Raw genomic sequence first — 19,762 nt, forward strand, 5'->3', positions numbered from 1 at the left:
GGGGGTTAGGGGGTATCCTAGACCTACAGGGGGGTAATACTAACTGTCCCAACACTGTAACTGTCACAAACTGACACCAATGCAGTAATCAGGAAAAAAAAAAAAAACTGCTGGTGTCAGTTTGTGACGGGGGGGGGGGTGATTGGGGGGGGTCGGGGGGGCGATCGGGGGGGGGGGGGGGTCGGGGTGTTTTGTGTGCCTGGCATGTTCTACTGTGTGGGTGTAGTGTTGTGCACTCACATACCTGTCTTCTCTCCTCCGGCCGGAACGGAAATTACCGAACCGAGGAGAGATGACATCATTTCCTTTGCTGCTGTTTAGCATACAGCAGCAAAGGAATGATTCGATTGGCCGGCGGCGATCGCGAGGGGGGGGCCACGAACGGATGGCCTCCCCCTCACCTCCGATCGCCGTGGGACAAAAGACGACCGCCTCGGGCACCGGGGGGGGGGTCCGATCGGACCCCCCACCCGCGGAAGGCAAATCACGTATATGTACGTGATTTTGCCTGTCCGTGCCACCTTGCCGACGTACATCGGCGTGAGGCGGTCGTCAAGTGGTTAAAGAATGTTCATATCTATGTGTGTATGACCCTGGAGTTTGGTACAAATGATGAAAAAGCGTTAACTTGGATGATTTCTGCACAAAGATTCCAGCACTGGGACATAAACAACAATTCTAAAGTTAAACACTTGCAAACCCCTAGCCCTTACCCTAACACTAAATCAATCTTAAAATTAACTTTCTCCTAGCTGTGTACATTCACATCCTGTGTTTGGGCTGAGAGCACCAAGATCCCTGAAACACTTTTCCAGCAGAAATGAAAGCAATAAAAGTTGTGTTTAACAATCCAAAAAACGCAAAATTACTTGTTGGATCCAGCAGGCCTGTCAGGGCTGGGCTCAGCCCTTCCTTCATAAAGCTGGCTGCTCAGCTGTTGGCTAATTGCCAGCTCCTTTCTCTGCAGAGTGACTCACTTGTTGATGATATCCTGTTCATCAGTCCTGCCTACTTAAGCCGCCCAGATGATCTCTGCCTTCACCTTGGTCACATCTCTAGAGACGCTCTCCTGTGTTCTTGTTAAAGATTTGCTTGGCTGACATTGCTTCTGGCTCCAGATCCTCCTTGCTGATCTACCACGCTCATCTCTGGCTCCCTGATGTTTTGGCTTCTCTGACTATCCATTCCGGTTCCTGAACTCTGGCTATATTTTGACTACGTTTACTGTGTTTACCTTTTTATTATTATTATTAAACAAGTGTGATTTAACTGTACTTCTGTCTCAGTCTGATTCATGGTTTATGACAAGGCCCCAATCCCATCTTTACCATCTTTCTAAACTAATTACAGGTGGTCTCCCAGGGTTACAAACTTCCGAATTAACCACTTGCCGACCGCCGCACGACTATATACGTCGACAGAGCGGCACGGGCAGGCAAAAGGACGTGTATGTACGTCCTTGCCTGCCCGCGGGTGGGGGGTCCGATCGGACCCCCCCCCGGTGCCTGCGGCGGTCGGCAAATCTTCCCCGGCGATCGGAGGTGAGGGGGAGGCCATCCATTCGTGGCCCCCCCCTCGCCATCGCTCTCAGCCAATGGGATCATTTCCCTGCCTCTGTAGTGTACACAGAGGCAGAGGAAATGATGTCATCTCTCCTCGGCTCGGTATTTTCCGTTCCGGGCCGAGGAGAGAAGACTGCAATGTAAGTGCACAACACACACACACACAGTAGAACATGCCAGGCACACAAAACACCCCGATCCCCCCCCCGATCGCCCCCCGATCCCCCCCCAATCACCCCCCCCCCTGTCACAAACTGACACCAAGCAGGTTTTTTTTTTTTTTTTTTTTTTTTTTCTGATTACTGTATTGGTGTCAGTTTGTGACAGTTACAGTGTTAGGGCAATGAGTGGTAGCCCCCTGTAGGTCTAGGGTACCCCCCTAACCCCCCCTAATAAAGTTTTAACCCCTTGATCACCCCCTGTCACCAGTGTCGCTAAGCGATCATTTTTCTGATCGCTGTATTAGTGTCGCTGGTGATGCTAGTTAGTGAGGTAAATATTTAGGTTCGCCGTCAGCGTTTTATAGCGACAGGGACCCCCATATACTATCTAATAAATGTTTTAACCCCTTGATTGCCCCCTAGTTAACCCTTTCACCACTGATCACTGTATAACCGTTACGGGTGACGCTGGTTAGTTTGTTTATTTTTTATAATGTCAGGGCACCCGCCGTTTATTACCGAATAAAGATTTAGCCCCCTGATCGCCCGGCGGTGATATGCGTCGCCCCAGGCAGCGTCAGATAAGCGCCAGTACCGCTAACACCCACGCACGCAGCATACGCCTCCCTTAGTGGTATAGTATCTGTACGGATCAATATCTGATCCAATCAGATCTATACTAGCGTCCCCAGCAGTTTAGGGTTCCCAAAAACGCAGTGTTAGCGGGATCAGCCCAGATACCTGCTAGCACCTGCGTTTTGCCCCTCCGCCCAGCTCGGCCCAGCCCACCCAAGTGCAGTATCGATCGATCACTGTCACTTACAAAACACTAAACGCATAACTGCAGCGTTCGCAGAGTCAGGCCTGATCCCTGCGATCGCTAACAGTTTTTTTGGTAGCATTTTGGTGAAATGGCAAGCACCAGCCCCAGGCAGCGTCAGGTTAGTGCCAGTACCGCTAACACCCACGCACGCACCGTACACCTCCCTTAGTGGTATAGTATCTGAACGCATCAATATCTGATCCGATCAGATCTATACTAGCGTCCCCAGCAGTTTAGGGTTCCCAAAAACGCAGTGTTAGCGGGATCAACCCAGATACCTGCTAGCAACTGCGTTTTACCCCTCCGCCCGGCCCAGCCCAGCCCACCCAAGTGCAGTATCGATCGATCACTGTCACTTACAAAACACTAAACGCATAACTGCAGCGTTCGCAGAGTCAGGCCTGATCCCTGCGATCGCTAACAGTTTTTTTTGTAGCGTTTTGGTGAACTGGCAAGCACCAGCCCCAGGCAGCGTCAGGTTAGTGCCAGTAGCGCTAACACCCACGCACGCACTGTACACCTCCCTTAGTGGTATAGTATCTGAACGGATCAATATCTGATCCGATCAGATCTATACTGGCGTCCCCAGCAGTTTAGGGTTCCCAAAAACGCAGTGTTAGCGGGATCAGCCCAGATACCTGCTAGCACCTGCGTTTTGCCCCTCCGCCCGGCCCAGCCCAGCCCACCCAAGTGCAGTATCGATCGATCACTGTCACTTACAAAACACTAAATGCATAACTGCAGCGTTCGCAGAGTCAGGCCTGATCCCTGCGATCGTTAACAGTTTTTTTGGTAGCGTTTTGGTGAACTGGCAAGCGCCAGCGGCCTAGTACACCCCGGTCGTAGTCAAACCAGCACTGCAGTAACACTTGGTGACGTGGCGAGTCCCATAAGTGCAGTTCAAGCTGGTGAGGTGGCAAGCACAAGTAGTGTCCCGCTGCCACCAAGAAGACAAACACAGGCCCGTCATGCCCATAGTGCCCTTCCTGGTGCATTCGCCAATCCTAATTGGGAACCCACCACTTCTGCAGCGCCCGTACTTCCCCCATTCACATCCCCAACCAAATGCAGTCGGCTGCATGAGAGGCATTTTTATGTCCTCCCGAGTACCCCTACCCAACGAACCCCCCCAAAAAAGATGTTGTGTCTGCAGCAAGCGCGGATATAGGCGTGACACCCGCTATTATTGTCCCTCCTGTCCTGACAATCCTGGTCTTTGCATTGGTGAATGTTTTGAACGCTACCATACACTAGTTGAGTATTAGCGTAGGGTACAGCATTCCACAGACTAGGCACACTTTCACAGGGTCTCCCAAGATGCCATCGCATTTTGAGAGACCCGAACCTGGAACCGGTTACAGTTATAAAAGTTAGTTACAAAAAAAGTGTAAAAAAAAAAAAAAAAAAACACAAACAAAAATATAAAATAAAAAATAATAGTTGTCGTTTTATTGTTCTCTCTCTCTTTATTCTCTCTCTATTGTTCTGCTCTTTTTTACTGTATTCTATTCTGCAATGTTTTATTGTTATTATGTTTTATCATGTTTGTTTTTCAGGTATGTAATTATTTATACTTTACCGTTTACTGTGCTTTATTGTTAACCATTTTTTTGTCTTCAGGTACAGCATTCACGACTTTGAGTGGTTATACCAGAATGATGCTTGCAGGTTTAGGTATCATCTTGGTATCATTCTTTTCAGCCAGCGGTCGGCTTTCATGTAGAAGCAATCCTAGCGGCTAATTAGCCTCTAGACTGCTTTTACAAGCAGTGGGAGAGAATGCCCCCCCCCCCCCACCGTCTTCCGTGTTTTTCTCTGGCTCTCCTGTCTCAACAGGGAACCTGAGAATGCAGCCGGTGATTCAGCCAGCTGACCATAGAGCTGATCAGAGACCAGAGTGGCTCCAAACATCTCTATGGCCTAAGAAACCGGAAGCTACGAGCATTTTATGACTTAGATTTCGCCGGATGTAAATAGCGCCATTGGGAAATTGGGAAAGCATTTTATCATACCTATCTTGGTGTGGTCAGATGCTTTGAGGGCAGAGGAGAAATCTAGGGTCTAATAGACCCCAATTTTTTCAAAAAAGAGTACCTGTCACTACCTATTGCTATCATAGGGGATATTTACATTCCCTGAGATAACAATAAAAATGATTAAAAAAAAAAAAAAATGAAAGGAACAGTTTTAAAATAAGATAAAAAAGCAAAAAAATAATAAAGAAAAAAAAAAAAAAAAAAAAAAAGCACCCCTGTCCCCCCTGCTCTCGCGCTAAGGCGAACGCAAGCGTCGGTCTGGCATCAAATGTAAACAGCAATTGCACCATGCATGTGAGGTATCACCGCGACGGTCAGATCGAGGGCAGTAATTTTAGCAGTAGACCTCCTCTGTAAATCTAAAGTGGTAACCTGTAAAGGCTTTTAAAGGCTTTTAAAAATGTATTTATTTTGTTGTCACTGCACGTTTGTGCGCAATTGTAAAGCATGTCATGTTTGGTATCCATGTACTCGGCCTAAGATCATCTTTTTTATTTCATCAAACATTTGGGCAATATAGTGTGTTTTAGTGCATTAAAATGTAAAAAAGTGTGTTTTTTCCCCAAAAAATGCGTTTGAAAAATCGCTGCGCAAATACTGTGTGAAAAAAAAAAATTAAACACCCACCATTTTAATCTGTAGGGCATTTGCTTTAAAAAAATATATAATGTGTGGGGGTTCAAAGTAATTTTCTTGCAAAAAAAAATAATTTTTTCATGTAATCAAAAAGTGTCAGAAAGGGCTTTGTCTTCAAGTGGTTAGAAGAGTGGATGATGTGTGACATAAGCTTCTAAATGTTGTGCATAAAATGCCAGGACAGTTCAAACCCCCCCCAAATGACCCCATTTTGGAAAGTAGACACCCCAAGCTATTTGCTGAGAGGCATGTCGAGTCCATGGAATATTTTATATTGTGACACAAGTTGCGGGAAAGAGACAAATTATTATTTTTTTTTTTTTTTTTTTGCACAAAGTTGTCACTAAATGATATATTGCTCAAACATGCAATGGGAATATGTGAAATTACACCCCAAAATACATTCTGTTGCTTCTCCTGAGTACGGGGATACCACATGTGTGAGACTTTTTGGGAGCCTAGCCACGTATGGGACCCCGAAAACCAAGCACCGCCTTCAGGCTTTCTAAGGGCGTAAATTTTTGATTTCACTCTTCACTGCCTATCACAGTCTCGGAGGCCATGGAATGCCCAGGTGGCACAAACCCCCCCCAAATGACCCCATTTTGGAAAGTAGACACCCCAAGCTATTTGCTGAGAGGTATAGTGAGTATTTTGCAGACCTCACTTTTTGTCACAAAGTTTTGAAAATTAAAAAAAGAAAAAAAAAATTTTTTTTTTTGTCTTTCTTCATTTTCAAAAACAAATGAGAGCTGCAAAATACTCACCATGCCTCTCAGCAAATAGCTTGGGGTGTCTACTTTCCAAAATGGGGTCATTTGGGGGGGGTTTGTGCCACCTGGGCATTCCATGGCCTCCGAAACTGTGATAGGCAGTGAAGAGTGAAATCAAAAATGTACACCCTTAGAAATCCTGAAGGCGGTGATTGGTTTTCGGGGTCCCGTACGCGGCTAGGCTCCTAAAAAGTCCCACACATGTGGTATCCCCGTACTCAAGAGAAGCAGCAGAATGTATTTTGGGGTGCAATTCCACATATGCCCATGACCTGTGTGAGCAATATATCATTTAGTGACAACTTTGTGCAAAAAAAAAAAAAAAAAAAAAATAAATTGTCACTTTCCCGCAACTTGTGTCAAAATATAAAATATTCCATGGACTCAACATGCCTCTCAGCAAATAGCTTGGGGTGTCTACTTTCCAAAATGGGGTCATTTGGGGGGGGGTTTGTGCCATCTGGGCATTTTATGGCCTTCAAAACTGTGATAGGTAGTGAGGAGTAAAATCAAAAATGTACGCCCTTAGAAATCCTGAAGGCAGTGATTGGTTTTCGGGGCCCCGTATGCGGCTAGGCTCCCAAAAAGTCCCACACATGTGGTATCCCCATACTCAGGAGAAGCAGCTAAATGTATTTTGGGGTGCAATTCCACATATGCCCATGGCCTGTGTGAGCAATATATCATTTAGTGACAACTTTTTGTAATTTTTTTTTTTTTTTTTTTTTTTTTCATTATTCAATCACTTGGGACAAAAAAAATGAATATTCAATGGGCTCAACATGCCTCTCAGCAAATTCCTTGGGGTGTCTACTTTCCAAAATGGGGTCATTTGTGGGGGTTTTGTACTGCCCTGTCATTTTAGCACCTCAAGAAATGACATAGGCAGTCATAAATTAAAGACTGTGTAAATTCCAGAAAATGTACCCTAGTTTGTAGGCGCTATAACTTTTGCGCAAACCAATAAATATACACTTATTGACATTTTTTTTACCAAAGACATGTGGCCAAATACATTTTGGCCTAAATGTATGACTAAAATTGAGTTTATTGGATTTTTTTTAGAACAAAAAGTAGAAAATATCATTTTTTTTCAAAATTTTCGGTCTTTTTCCGTGTATAGCGCAAAAAATAAAAACGGCAGAGGTGATCAAATACCATCAAAAGAAAGCTCTATTTGTGGGAAGAAAAGGACGCAAATTTCGTTTGGTTACAGCATTGCATGACCGCGCAATTAGCAGTTAAAGCGACGCAGTGCCAAATTGTAAAAAGTGCTCTGGTCAGGAAGGGGGTAAATCCTTCCGGGGCTGAAGTGGTTAAAAAACGACTCCTACTTACAAACGGAGGGAGACAACAGGACATAAGAGGAAATCTACCCATAGGAAGGGAAATTCACTCCTGTAAGAGATATAATGGGAAAAAGGTGTCTCCACTGAAGCTTTATCACAAATCCTTGTTTCCACAACAATCCAAAATTTTCAAAATCCAATTGTCATAGGGACAGAAAGTGAGGTGAAATCTTCTGAACAGGGGCACAGACAACAAAACGAATGTTAGAGGGGTGTTAACCCTTCCCTATGCTATCCACAAAACATAAAATATTTTTTTTGGCTGGAGCTACACTTACTGTAAAAAATGTACTTGTTCCGACTTACATATAAATTCAAACTAAGAACAAACCTACAGACTCTATCTTGTTTGTAACCCAGGGAATTCCTGTACTTAGAAATATTCATAAAATACATTATAGTTACAGTACATACCTGCCATGTAGTTTAGGTAGTTCCATCCCCCATAGGCATAAAGTCCTTGATAAAAGGCCTCAGCAGTTTGTGCTGCATTTGGAAATTGTCCATTAAAAGCATCTTGAAAGGGCTGTACAGCTTCTGGATTAGTTGCAAACTCAACGAAGCCATAGGCTATAATAAGTGCCAAGGCCATCATTTTGAGGATTGTGAATATATTCTGAACCCAAGTAGCCAACTTGATACTCTTAGAATTTATGACTCCCAAGACCAAGAGAATTCCAATAGCTAAAGATTTCTTGAGAAGATCAGGAGGGGGACATCCTCCATAAAATGGACGACTTACGTACTCTGCAAAGGTCAGGGCTCTGGCAGCATTGGATGATGGCCTTATAAACAATGTTAATGTCCAGATGGTTACAAAAGCTGGTAAAGGTCCTAATCCTCGCCTCACATGGTAATATTCTCCACCAGAGAATGGCAAAGATGAACCCAGCTCTGCATAACAAAGTGTGCACAATATACACACTACACCACAAGCTGCCCAAATGCATAGTGCCACACCAATATTGAGCTGTGAATATTCCAGAACAGCTTTAGGAGAAACGAATATTCCAGCACCTATAATGCTGCCCACCAGAAAGCTCACACTGTCAAAAAAGCCCAAGCGCCTTTTCAAACAAACTTTTCCATCAGTTTCATTGGTGTCTTGATCTTGTGATAGTTGCTCTGACTTCAGCATCTTGCTATTAGCCTTGCTATTAATGACAGAGGTGGCAGCTCAGTGACTGTTTAGCTACACACAGGTTTAAAAGAGCAAGTCTGCTTGTTCATTAAACAGGCTTCATAAAATGTATCACTCATTAAACACTATTACTTTTGTTTATGAACCCAGGCATATATTTCTTCCAGAAGACATAGGCACACAGGTAATTGCTTTTAAGAGCATAGGAGCAAAGGTTTTCCAAACCAATTACATATGAATGTATAGATGAATGGCTGTTTATGAGTAAACTTATACTGGAGCAATAAAATGAATTGCCTGCACTTCTCTTTAGCATTTCTCACAATAAAATTAATTAACTGCAGTTCTGCATATAACTTTATGAACTTTATACTTTTTAGGGCAACAATTCTAGATCAAGAAGCTTTGTTTAATTAAGGTAGAATATCAAGGCTACCATTGCTGACTAGCTTTTGAAAATACTGAAGATCTAACCATCCTTGGCTTCAGCACTTGGGGACACAAATCTGATCCAAACGTGCAGATCAGGAATATCAGAATGCCTAATACTGTATTTGTTCTAAATCAGGGACATGGAAATTACCAATGCCAAAGATCAGCACAACAGCTAGTAAATGTATGTATTCAAAAGAGGATCTTCCATATTTCCTCACTAAAGATTTTCATTAGAAAAGAAAACTCATCACCTTTGTTCAAGCTTCCTCGGTACTGTTCCCTCTTGACATGCTGCAAATTTGAACTCGGCAGGATGGAACATTTACAAAGTTGCCAACTGTTCCTCATATTGAGAAATAGACATAGTCAGTCCCTGGAAATTTTCTCCATCACATTGATTTTGCTCATTCCCCAAGTTGAGATGGAGAATACGTGTTTAAAAGAATTGTACAGAAAAACACACAGAATGAAACGGTATGAAATGTACATGTACAACAAAGAGGCAGGGCATAGGAAATGAAGCAGTGCAGAACGAAAAATGTACTGGAATGAGCGGATGTGGAATAGGGATGGCATACAGAATGAGGCAGTGTGGAAAAGGACATATAGCATAGCATACGCATTACTCTCAACTGTCCCTGATTTCAAGGGACTGTCCCTGATTTGGATCAATGTCCCTCTGTCCCTCTTTCCTCCTCATTTGTCCCTCATTTTGGTCTGATCTGTATAGTTGTATATAAAATTCACTTTTTATCTTTCAAAAAGTGTTTCCCAGTGCTAAACCTTTGATCCAAATTCTAAATTGCTGCATTTGTAAATTTCAAAAAAGGAATAGTAGTGGTAAAAAAAAGCCCTTGTAGGCTTTATTAATCTTTTTTTGGGGGGGGTTAATTCTCCTTTAAGGGGGCGTGGCAGGGGTGTGTGTCCTATGCCTACATACTTTTGATAGTAGGTGTCCCTCATTCCCATCTCAAAAAGTTGGGAGGTATGCATACAGAGTAAGGTGGGAAGGAATAGGACATGTACAGCATGGCATATGGAGAAAGTGATGCAGATTAGAGAATGTATAGCATGGCATATAGAGTAAGGTGGCAAGGAATAGGAAATGTACAGCATGTTGGAAGAACAACAACATGTAATGTAAAGTACTGTAAACTATATATAGTGTATGCATTATACCTATCTATTCAGTAGGTGATACTGTAGTGTTTATCTATGGTAATGTATTTAGAGGAAGTGTTATCTCTCTAAGTGTGTGTACTTGTATGCTCCTTGTTCCTGTTCATGTTTCTAATGCTGTAAGACATGCATTGCAATCCTCCATAAAAGCAAAGCGTACTACTGTATACCAATAGCTTCCAGCCTATGATTTAAATACTCTGCATAATACAGCATAGCATATGGAATGAGAAAAGGAAATGTACAGTATGACATATGGAGTATGGTGGTGCGGAATAAGGATCATATATCAGAGTGAGACAGTGCAGATTTAAGTACAAAATATTAGTGTAGTCACAGGTATGTGGTGCTCCTCAGCCACAGCCACAGCCACTCAGACTGGACTTTGACAGTTTACACAGCTGCCTACACACAACCATGCCCCTGCAGTAGCTGTCATCTCTCCCTCCCTGGTCATGGATGTACAAAGTGGCATCACAGGGAGGGGAGAGCGTGATGGCCAGGGGCTGTGACAGGCTGCTGTTGCAGTCACAGCTGTAGGAAGAACCCACACACTGCCTTGGATACAGAAACAATGTAGTGCAGTGCAGCCTGGGAAAAAAAGCCCACCCAGGGAATTGTAAAAGACTACTGAGACATGTATTAAAACTATGGGGATGTAGTCCCCAGGAGATGGCCTCCATTAAGCAGTACTGTATGTGACTACAAGTCCCAGAAGGACAGATTGTGGCAGAGAGGAGAAAAAGAAAGGTGAAGCCTGGACTGGGGCAGTCTCATGTCGGCAGTGAGAGGAGAATGTTAGAGAGCTACTGAGTCTGAGACCCTGATTGTAGCCAAAGTTTGCAGTGGTGTCAAAGTCGGGGTTGCTGCATTCTCTTGGAGGCCACTGCCATCATAGAGATTCAGCAACTAGGGGAGAGGTGCATCGACTTTGTATAAGATTGCTGTGTTCCCCCAGAAGCACCCTTTGAACCTCCGGGGTTCCTTACACCAGAGCATGGGAAAAGGCTTCACAACAGATTGTAGTGACAGTTTACAAGGGAAAGACCTCATTATCCTTCTTTTAAAGTGACATCGCCACCCTAACTTGGGAATCACCCCCTTTACCATGGAATTACAACTTTACCCCAACGTTTAGTACCACACTAGCCACAGGGAGAGACTTTTCTCTAGGAGAATATTGCCTTTAGTTCACACCCCCATAGATTTAAAATTCAGGTATTTAGAGGAGAATGGGTCCAGTAATACCTTGTCCTCCTATTGTCTTTGTTGTATTGTACAAATGTGCTTTATTTTTTGATTGATTATTGCTGTTGCCCTTGTTTTGTTTTTGTTGCCTCATTGGGTATATAGCCCGGATAAATCCTCCAGCTTTGGTGTGTCAAAGAGTTTAGCATTGCTGGACGGATTATTATCATCTAGACTCAGGGGATGCATAATTTAGCGGCTTCTTCAGAGGTTAACACTACATAAGTGTACTGGCACTGTTTTTTGATTATCATAATAGAAATTACTTGCTGCTGCTGCTCAGTGACCTGCTCCATCCACATCTCTGATGCTGATATCTCTGACTTTAAATAATGATCCTAGAACCTTTCAGAGCTCCAGCGTGGGACCTGCACTTGCTGTTTGAACCTCTGAAGTTAAAAAACTGCTAAAGGTCCTATTGCAGGGATCTTCAAACTACAGCCCTCCAGCTGTTGCGGAAACTACACATCCCATGAGGCATTGTAAAACTCTGACATTCACAGGCATGTTTGGAAATGTAGTTCCAGAACAACTGGAGGGTCATAGTTTGAAGACCCCTGCCCTATTGCATCTGCATGGACAGTTATGCCAGGAGTTCTGCCACTGCTGCTTAGAGTTTATCTTTAAGTAATTAACTAACCCTTCCCTGCTCTACCTAGAACAGAAAATAAGACATTTTTCCCTAAGTCCTGCGTATTCACATGCACATTTGAAAGTAACTTCATGCAAACACATTGAGGTTTACCACAATGCATTGAAAAAGCTCTAACAATGCAACCAGCATGTACAAGAAAACACATATGCTTTCTAAAGCAAAGATGTGAACAGGCCCTAATACCCTGCAGGAGAAAAACCTAAAATAGCTCTCAGTTTAGAATTTTCTTGGAATGTGTTTTTCCTGTCCCGAATTAAGTGTTATTTGTAATTGAATCATTGAGCATGTCTCCTGTCCTATGATTCCTGTGGTGCAGCCCTGCCAATAGACTTGTTCCCCACTTTCAACAACTTTTAATGTCATCTGTAATTTCATACCCACCCTGACACCTTACATGATAAGTGTGTTCCTTATTATAAATTATTGGTAACTAATAGGACACTAACTACAAATTGATCTTATTGGAGATATTTATAAGCAATAGATAGAAACTAGATTAGTTTAATGAGGATATGTGAGAAAATCGAAAATTATAATCCAAAGCAATCAAACTAACAAACTGTGTGTTTCTGTCATGAAAAAGTAACTGCACAATGACTATTTTATAAGTACAATTTTATTTTATTGCTGATAATTCAAAGGCCGAAGCTTACTTACTTATCATTGTCGTCATTAAAAACATAAATAAGCAAATTTGTAGATTATAAAATGTACATAAACCTAAAAATAAATATGTAACATATTCTATTTTATGAGTTTGTAAATGTGGTGGCTTCATTGGTTTTCTTTATTCAGGCCTTGTTTTCATTCACCTGATACCTCCTGTCCTAGTGTACAACACTTACTCACTATACTGTATGTGTGGATGGGCAGCAAATGAAGGGAAATATTCCCAATGGCATCACAGACTACTGTAATAAAATGGCAAGTGTTCTATCCAGGGTCGCCAACAGTCAAAAAAATTTACGGACGGTTTATAAAAACCAATGATTTTTACAACTGTCTATAAATATTAGGGATTAGTAATTTTGTCATGCTTGTGTTGACTTTTGTAAGTGTAAACCAGTCAAATTACTTGTTATGGGTATTGTCAATGTTTCCATATTGTGTTTATACTGTTTAAATATTGATTGTCTTAGTTTTTAATGTCATTTTTCAGGTTGTCAGTACAAAATGTGTACCGTCAGTAAATTGTCCATGTTTTGTCAGTAAAAAATGCTGCAGGAGTTTGGTAACACTGGTTCTATCCCTCCATCCTTTTTGGACCTTTGATTTATCCACAAGTCCTCCATTCATAGATCGCTTTTCACTGATGGAAACTTTAGTACAGCTCTTATGAATGGAGGAGGAGATGGAAAGGGTAGGCAAAGTTGTTACTCTTGAGTGCATATGACAGGTCCCTTGGTTCGTATTATTCCCCGAAGTACTGGTAGATTACAGCTATGGGGTGAGTGGCAGAAGAAAGAGGATATCAACAAAAGCAGATAGTCCCTTGTGCTGATTTGTTTTTTCTTTAATTATGACTAAACTTAGGATCTAAAGCCCAACTCCAGGCACAGCATTAAAAAAAAAAAAAAAACGCTTGCAGTGGCCCCCCTCCCATACTGTAAAGGCTGAATGCTTGTTAAGTCTAGGGAGGTGCAAAAGAGGCCCTAACTTTTTGTGGGCTGTTTGGCTGGCCCTTTCCCTTTCATTCTTCAGGGTTTTCCTACATGACCTGTTTGCGGGAAGAATTTAAATACAGCGAAGTTGAACAGTCGAAGTTTCTGAGCCACGTGATTTCAACTTTTTATCAGATTGGTGATAGGAGTTTGGGCAGGAGTCCAATCATCCAATTTTCTGGTATCTGCCCTTTTCTTTACCGTTCACACCATGTGTGGTGAGTTGCATTTTTCTGCATTAAAATACACAGGCCTCTGCAAGGGCACACAGAAAACAGATGTTTTCTATGTGCTCTGCTCATGTGGGGCAGAGCTGTGTAGAAAAGGGCAGCAAGTCTGCATTTTTCCACAACACACATGCACTGCACAGGATACCAGGGATGGGTCCTTAATGGCGGATTTTTTTCCCAACTATTTGGGTTGTGTGGTCCATTAAGGGAGAGTTTGGGAGACTTTGATTACTCGGGGTTCTCACCTATGCAGGGTGAGGGGTTCCTGGGTTGTCTGGTTGCAGAGGAGAGGTCGATTGACTGTTCTCTCAGGTTTTGTAAATCCTCATCTGAGACCCAGAATTAGAACTGGGTCCCAGACTGGGACTCTGAAAGACTTTGGGTGGGAAAAGGCCTCCAAACTCTAGGGATGGTCCCGAAAGGGTTAACCCACCTGCAAGGGAGGCTTGAAGAGGAGCAGGAAGGAGTTGGCAACTGTGTGTGAAATTCATTTTCTGTGTAGCGCGACCCCTGCAGAAGCCGCTTGATAGACTGGGTTCTCTGTTTTTTTCTGCCTTGATTCTGAGAAAGTCTCACTGAAAAATCAATACTGCACTGCTACCAAGATAATAAATATAGATACCCTGCACACAATTAAAGTTCAGTATAACAGTTCAAAATATGCCATTAATAGACTTAATCGCAAAGATACAATTGAAAAAGGGCATCATCTCTAAAATATATGGCTATTTAATTGACCGGCTCCAGGGTGGGGCTACCTGTGAAGCTAGACGGGGATGGGAAAAGGACCTAGGAAATCTAACAGATGAACAATGGCAAAATATTTTGGAACAAGTACAATCAGTATCAGTTTCACCCCAGCAAACTCTAACACAATTATACATAATCCATAGGGTGTATAGGACCCCAGTTAAAATCTATTACTGCGTTAGATGAGATACATCTGACTGTCCCCAGTGTAGGAGAACCTCAGCTGACCTAATACATATGCTATGGAAATGTCCCAAATTATTTAGGTACTGGCAAAAAATAACTGATACTATTAATTGGGTATATCAAATACAGGTACAAAGGGATCCTGAAATAAGTTTACTAGGATGCCTAGAAAGATAAACATACCAACAATTAGGATAGCACTTAACAAGATGCTTATTGCACGCAAGCTAATCGCACAAAAATGGATTTCCTCGAATGTGCCAAGATACGATGAATGGCGCTTACAAGTTAATGACACTGTATTAAAAGAATGGCAGGTTTGTCAAAATAGGGGGTCAATAAAAAATGGTTGGGCATGCCCGGGATATTAGCAACAGATGGAACTCCAGGGGTGGATGGTTCTTTTTCAAGTTATAGAAAATGCGGGGAAGGATAAGTGAAAGAGGGTGGAATAAGGGAAAGTAAATATAAGGTAGTAGGAGAGAAAGGGAGAAGGAAGAGAAAGGTGGAAAAAGAGGGAAAAGAAAGGGAGAGGGCGAAGAAAGGGAAAAAAGGAGAAAGGGAAGAAAGGTGGAAAAAGAGAAAAGTAGAGGGATAAGTTTAGGATATAAATGGATTGTATAGATAGGCGTACCTATAGATATATATATGACTTATTGCAGGGAGGATTTCTTCCCGAGGATGGATATAGGATGAGGTAGATAAAATGGGTCGAGAGAAGAAGGGGGGAAAAGGACGAGTTATTTACATGAATAATAGTGTTGATGTAATTAAGAGAAAGATAGTTTTTTTGTTTTTTTTATATATATTTAGTTGTTTTTGTTCCAAGTGTTGTAAACTAAAATTGGTGGTAATAAAAAATTATGAATTGAAAAAAAAAAAAAAAGTTCAGATTGGTTAGTGGTAAATTAACCCAATATATTGTCATGGGTTGCAGTTAATAGCAGTATGCACATACAGTACATGAATAAGTAATGGATTAGCTCAATCGCAGTTCACACACAATATGTTCACTAGGCTATAGCAGCATAGAATGGACTTCTATGCATGGACTTCTATGCAGATAAATTAGAGTAAACCTGGTAATCCACAAAATCAACTATTTTGTAAACAGTAGGTAATATACTTTAGAGTACACTCTATATGAATGGCAGTGATGAAACTTAAGACTCCCTAAAAAGGTACCTCTTACTGTGCACAATAGGCAAGGTTCTTGTGAAGCAGCTATTTGAGTGAGCAGTCCTTAGCCCTAGTTCTTATGCCAGCTAGCATTGGGGCCCAGTCTTACAGTGGTGCACATGAGTACAATCCCAGTAAAGTCTGCATGCAGTAAATGATGCTGCTAGTTAGATGGTCAGTCACCATGTGCTCACTCTCTGCTAGTAGCAACAGACTGATGGAAGCAGTGCCCTCTTACCATCTCCAGCGATACAGCCACAGGGGTCCCACAGGGGTCCCACTGTTCACATGTAAGATCATTCTGGATCTGCCTGGAGCGACTCCACAAAGAGCAGCAAAGTGCACACCTCGGTCTCCTTGCAGAAAAGAGAAAAACTTTGGTCCCTTGACCAATAGCATGATCCTTCCCCTGCACTATATCTCCCATGATTCAATGCTGCACACCAACAAGTCTCTTGAGCTCATTCTGCTTGTCAGCTCCCTCTGGTGGATGGAGGAGAGACAGTGTTAACCCATTCAACTAAAGTCCATTGGAAGCACAGGGCGCACTGTAGAACAGTGTCCTAAATTACTCTCTGTCTATGGCCAACCACCTGGTGACATCCATTTGCCTGTTTTCGAAAATAAAAAGGCTGTTTGCTTTTACCAATACATATACTCGCTCATAAACAGAAAGGAAGTGAAAGTCAATTAACCGCTTGCCGGCCTACTGCCAACTGATTGACGGCAGCAGAATGGCACTCCTGCACAAAACACTGTAGCTGTATGGCGGGCGCTTTAAGGAGTATAGGGTGCGTGCACCTGGCGTTACGTAAGAGCTCATGTGCATGGCTGGCAGCCGTGATGGCAGCCGGCTATTTGCGATTGCTCCTGAGAGGGAGAGAACGGAGATCTGTCAATGTAAACAGACAGTTGTCCATTCTGTCAGGGGTGAGGAGAGTGATCCGTTGTTCCCAATTAACCCCTTGATCGCCCCCTAGTGTTAACCCCTTCCCTGTCAATGACATTTATAAAGTAATCAGTGGCTATTTATTGCACTGATCGCTGTATAAATATCAATGGTCCCAAAATAGTGTCAAAAGTGTCCGATCTGTCCGCCGTAATGTCGCAGTCCTGATTAAAATCGCAGATCGCCGCCATTGCTAGTAAAAGAAAAATAATAATAAAAAATATATCCCCTATAACTTTTGCGCAAACCAATCAATATACGCTTATTGCGATTTTTTATACCAAAAATATGTAGAAGAATACATATCGGCCTAAACTGAGAAAGAAATTTGTTTTATTATATATTTTTGGGGGATATTTATTATAGCAAAAAGTAAAAAAATATTGCTTTTTTTTTTTTTTAAATAGTTTGTATTTTTTTGTTGATAGCGCAAAAAATAAAAACCGCAGAGGTGATCAAATACCACCAAAAGAAGAAGCTCTATTTGTGGGGAAAAAAAAAAAACTGTTTTATTTGGGTACAGCATTGCACGACTGCGCAATTGTCAGTCAAAGCGAGACAGTGCTGTATCGCAAAAAATGGTCAGGAAGGGGGTAAATTCTTCCGGGGCTGAAGTGATTAATCTGATGACACTGGAGAGAATAAAACCCACATTGATGCATGTAAACGTGCATAAAAACACACTAAAACATGCAAAAATGCATGTAAATGAGTATCATTGCAAACATTTTTTTCAGAGGCCTCCGGTTGATTTATTCTACCCTGTATCTTCAGAATATGACACACAATTTATTTTCCAAAGTTAAATCACTTTGCACTATCACTTGCTTATATTGGGCCCCTGAATGTGATGTCTAAAAGAAGACATGTGTTTTTTGCCCATTGCAACTGATAACATTCTCACTTTAACATGGATTGGAAAGATAAAAGATGACATTCGAATTGATTGCTATATGCAGCAGCTTAATGCAGATTTTCCCTTCCCTAAGGCTTGTCGGCACATTTTCTAATGTCATTAATGGCTTTATTAAATCATTTTCTTGAAAGCTATTAGTTTGTAACTGTAGTTGTTTGTAAGGGTTTTTTCAACATTTGGCCCGGTCTCTTTCAATGCAGCTGTTAACAAAGGTCCCAATCTGTGATAGGAGTGGGTTGTTTCTTAGGGCTTGTTCACACTTGACTACATTTCTAAAGCTTAACAAATGGTCCTATAGCTTTAGTATGGGGGTTAAACTGGCGTTTTACGAGCATTAATGACAAGTTAAAAACGCTCCCAAAATGCAATGTGCGCAGTTTTAAAGCAACTGATGAGCGTTAAGGCGCGTTAAAACTGCTCCCCAAGCGATTATTCCATTACAGAAAATAAAGTAATCTTAACGTCCCGCAACCACACCGCAAACGACTGCCAGAGCGTTTGCGAAGTGGTACCATAGACTTGAATGGGAGGTGTTGAAAGGCTTCAAATGCTTCCTGACTCGACTTTCCCTACCACTAGTACTGTCCCTGACAGGCAGGGTACCTCTCCCCATGCTACCCACTCACATAAAGTATGCCAAACCCGGCCAAACCCACGCCAAAGAAACAGCATTTTTGCTTGCATGTGATTGGACAATAAAAGGTGACAGAGCTTCACATTGTTCACCAAGCATGCTCTCTCTGTTCTATACCTTTCTTAAGACCCCCATATCCTCCCCCTTATCTACATCCGAGTGAGAGTAATTCCTCTCTTAGACATGCCTTCTTCCTGCTCTATCTACCTGTGTCATCTGTATCAAAAAAGATGCCACTTGCTCCCATTTATAGCTGGCTATCGCAGTAAGAAGCATTGGAAGGCTAACAACAGGTACAAACAAGGTCAAGGATAAATCCATAGGAAAAACCAAGCTTAACTTACCGCCAGCCCGCAGACAACCAAATAACCTGTTTAACAGTATGCGTTAAAAACAGGGGTTTTGTCTGCACACATTCGCAAATGCATGTGTAAGCCACAGAGCCTCGTCAAGGCACCCTGGTATCTGTGGTACCTATCACTAATTTATAAGTATCCCCACACTGGAGGCACATGCATTCTGATGGATAGGTGAATGCATGGGGACTGAAGGGGAGCCACCCCTTCTTAAAGGTACAGGGGCACACTGAACACCCAGCAAATAGCACAATGGCTGCAAAGGTGTCAGTGCATTGCCTGACCAAAAAACACGACAGTGATACAAAAAAGATGCCACTTGCTCCGATCTATAGCTTGCTATCGCAGTAAGAAGCATTGGAAGGCTAACAACAGGTTCAAACAAGGCCAAGGATAAATCCAAGGGAAAAACCAAGCTTAACCTACCACAAGCCTGCAGACCACCAAATAACCTGTCTAACAGTATGCGTTAAAAGCAGGGGTTTTGTCTGCACACATTTGTCATCTGTATCACCCTGTCTCTGGTTTAACTGATCTTGGCTTCTCTACCTGTATCTTTTTCTCCTCCTTCTATTGTGTGTCAATCACTGCTTTTGGAGCCAAAAAAATACACACTTACCAATGACCAACATCCCCCTGCAGCCCCTGGTACTTGGTTTATTTAAAATGAAGCTGAATTCACATGCAAGAACAATGTAAACAGTGCAAGGATATACCATAAAACATTATATCTTGTGGGGGGGTCTAGGCCTCCCTGACATACACCGCTATTACAGGGCCATTGTCCTCCACCGTATTTTAAACTGGCCCTTTCACACCCATCCCAAATTGTGGGTCTCTCTGGAGAAAAATCTGACAGGCCGCAACTTACCATATGCCCTTTGGCTGCCTTGGGAATACAGA

At 42.4% G+C, this 19,762-nt stretch overlaps 1 protein-coding gene and 1 pseudogene across 1 annotated transcript in view; both read right to left on the reverse strand.

Annotated features, from left to right (window-relative positions):
• The window catches only part of LOC141145317 (solute carrier family 7 member 13-like), a 120,106-nt gene that overhangs the window by 47,502 nt on the left and 52,842 nt on the right, over positions 1 to 19,762 (reverse strand). The gene's annotated exons all lie outside the window — the stretch shown is intronic.
• On the reverse strand, positions 7,361 to 13,085 carry LOC141145318 (solute carrier family 7 member 13 pseudogene; annotated as a pseudogene).

The sequence above is a fragment of the Aquarana catesbeiana genome, linkage group LG05, assembly GCF_042186555.1.
Source record: "Aquarana catesbeiana isolate 2022-GZ linkage group LG05, ASM4218655v1, whole genome shotgun sequence".
Classification (NCBI taxonomy): Eukaryota; Metazoa; Chordata; class Amphibia; order Anura; family Ranidae; genus Aquarana; species Aquarana catesbeiana.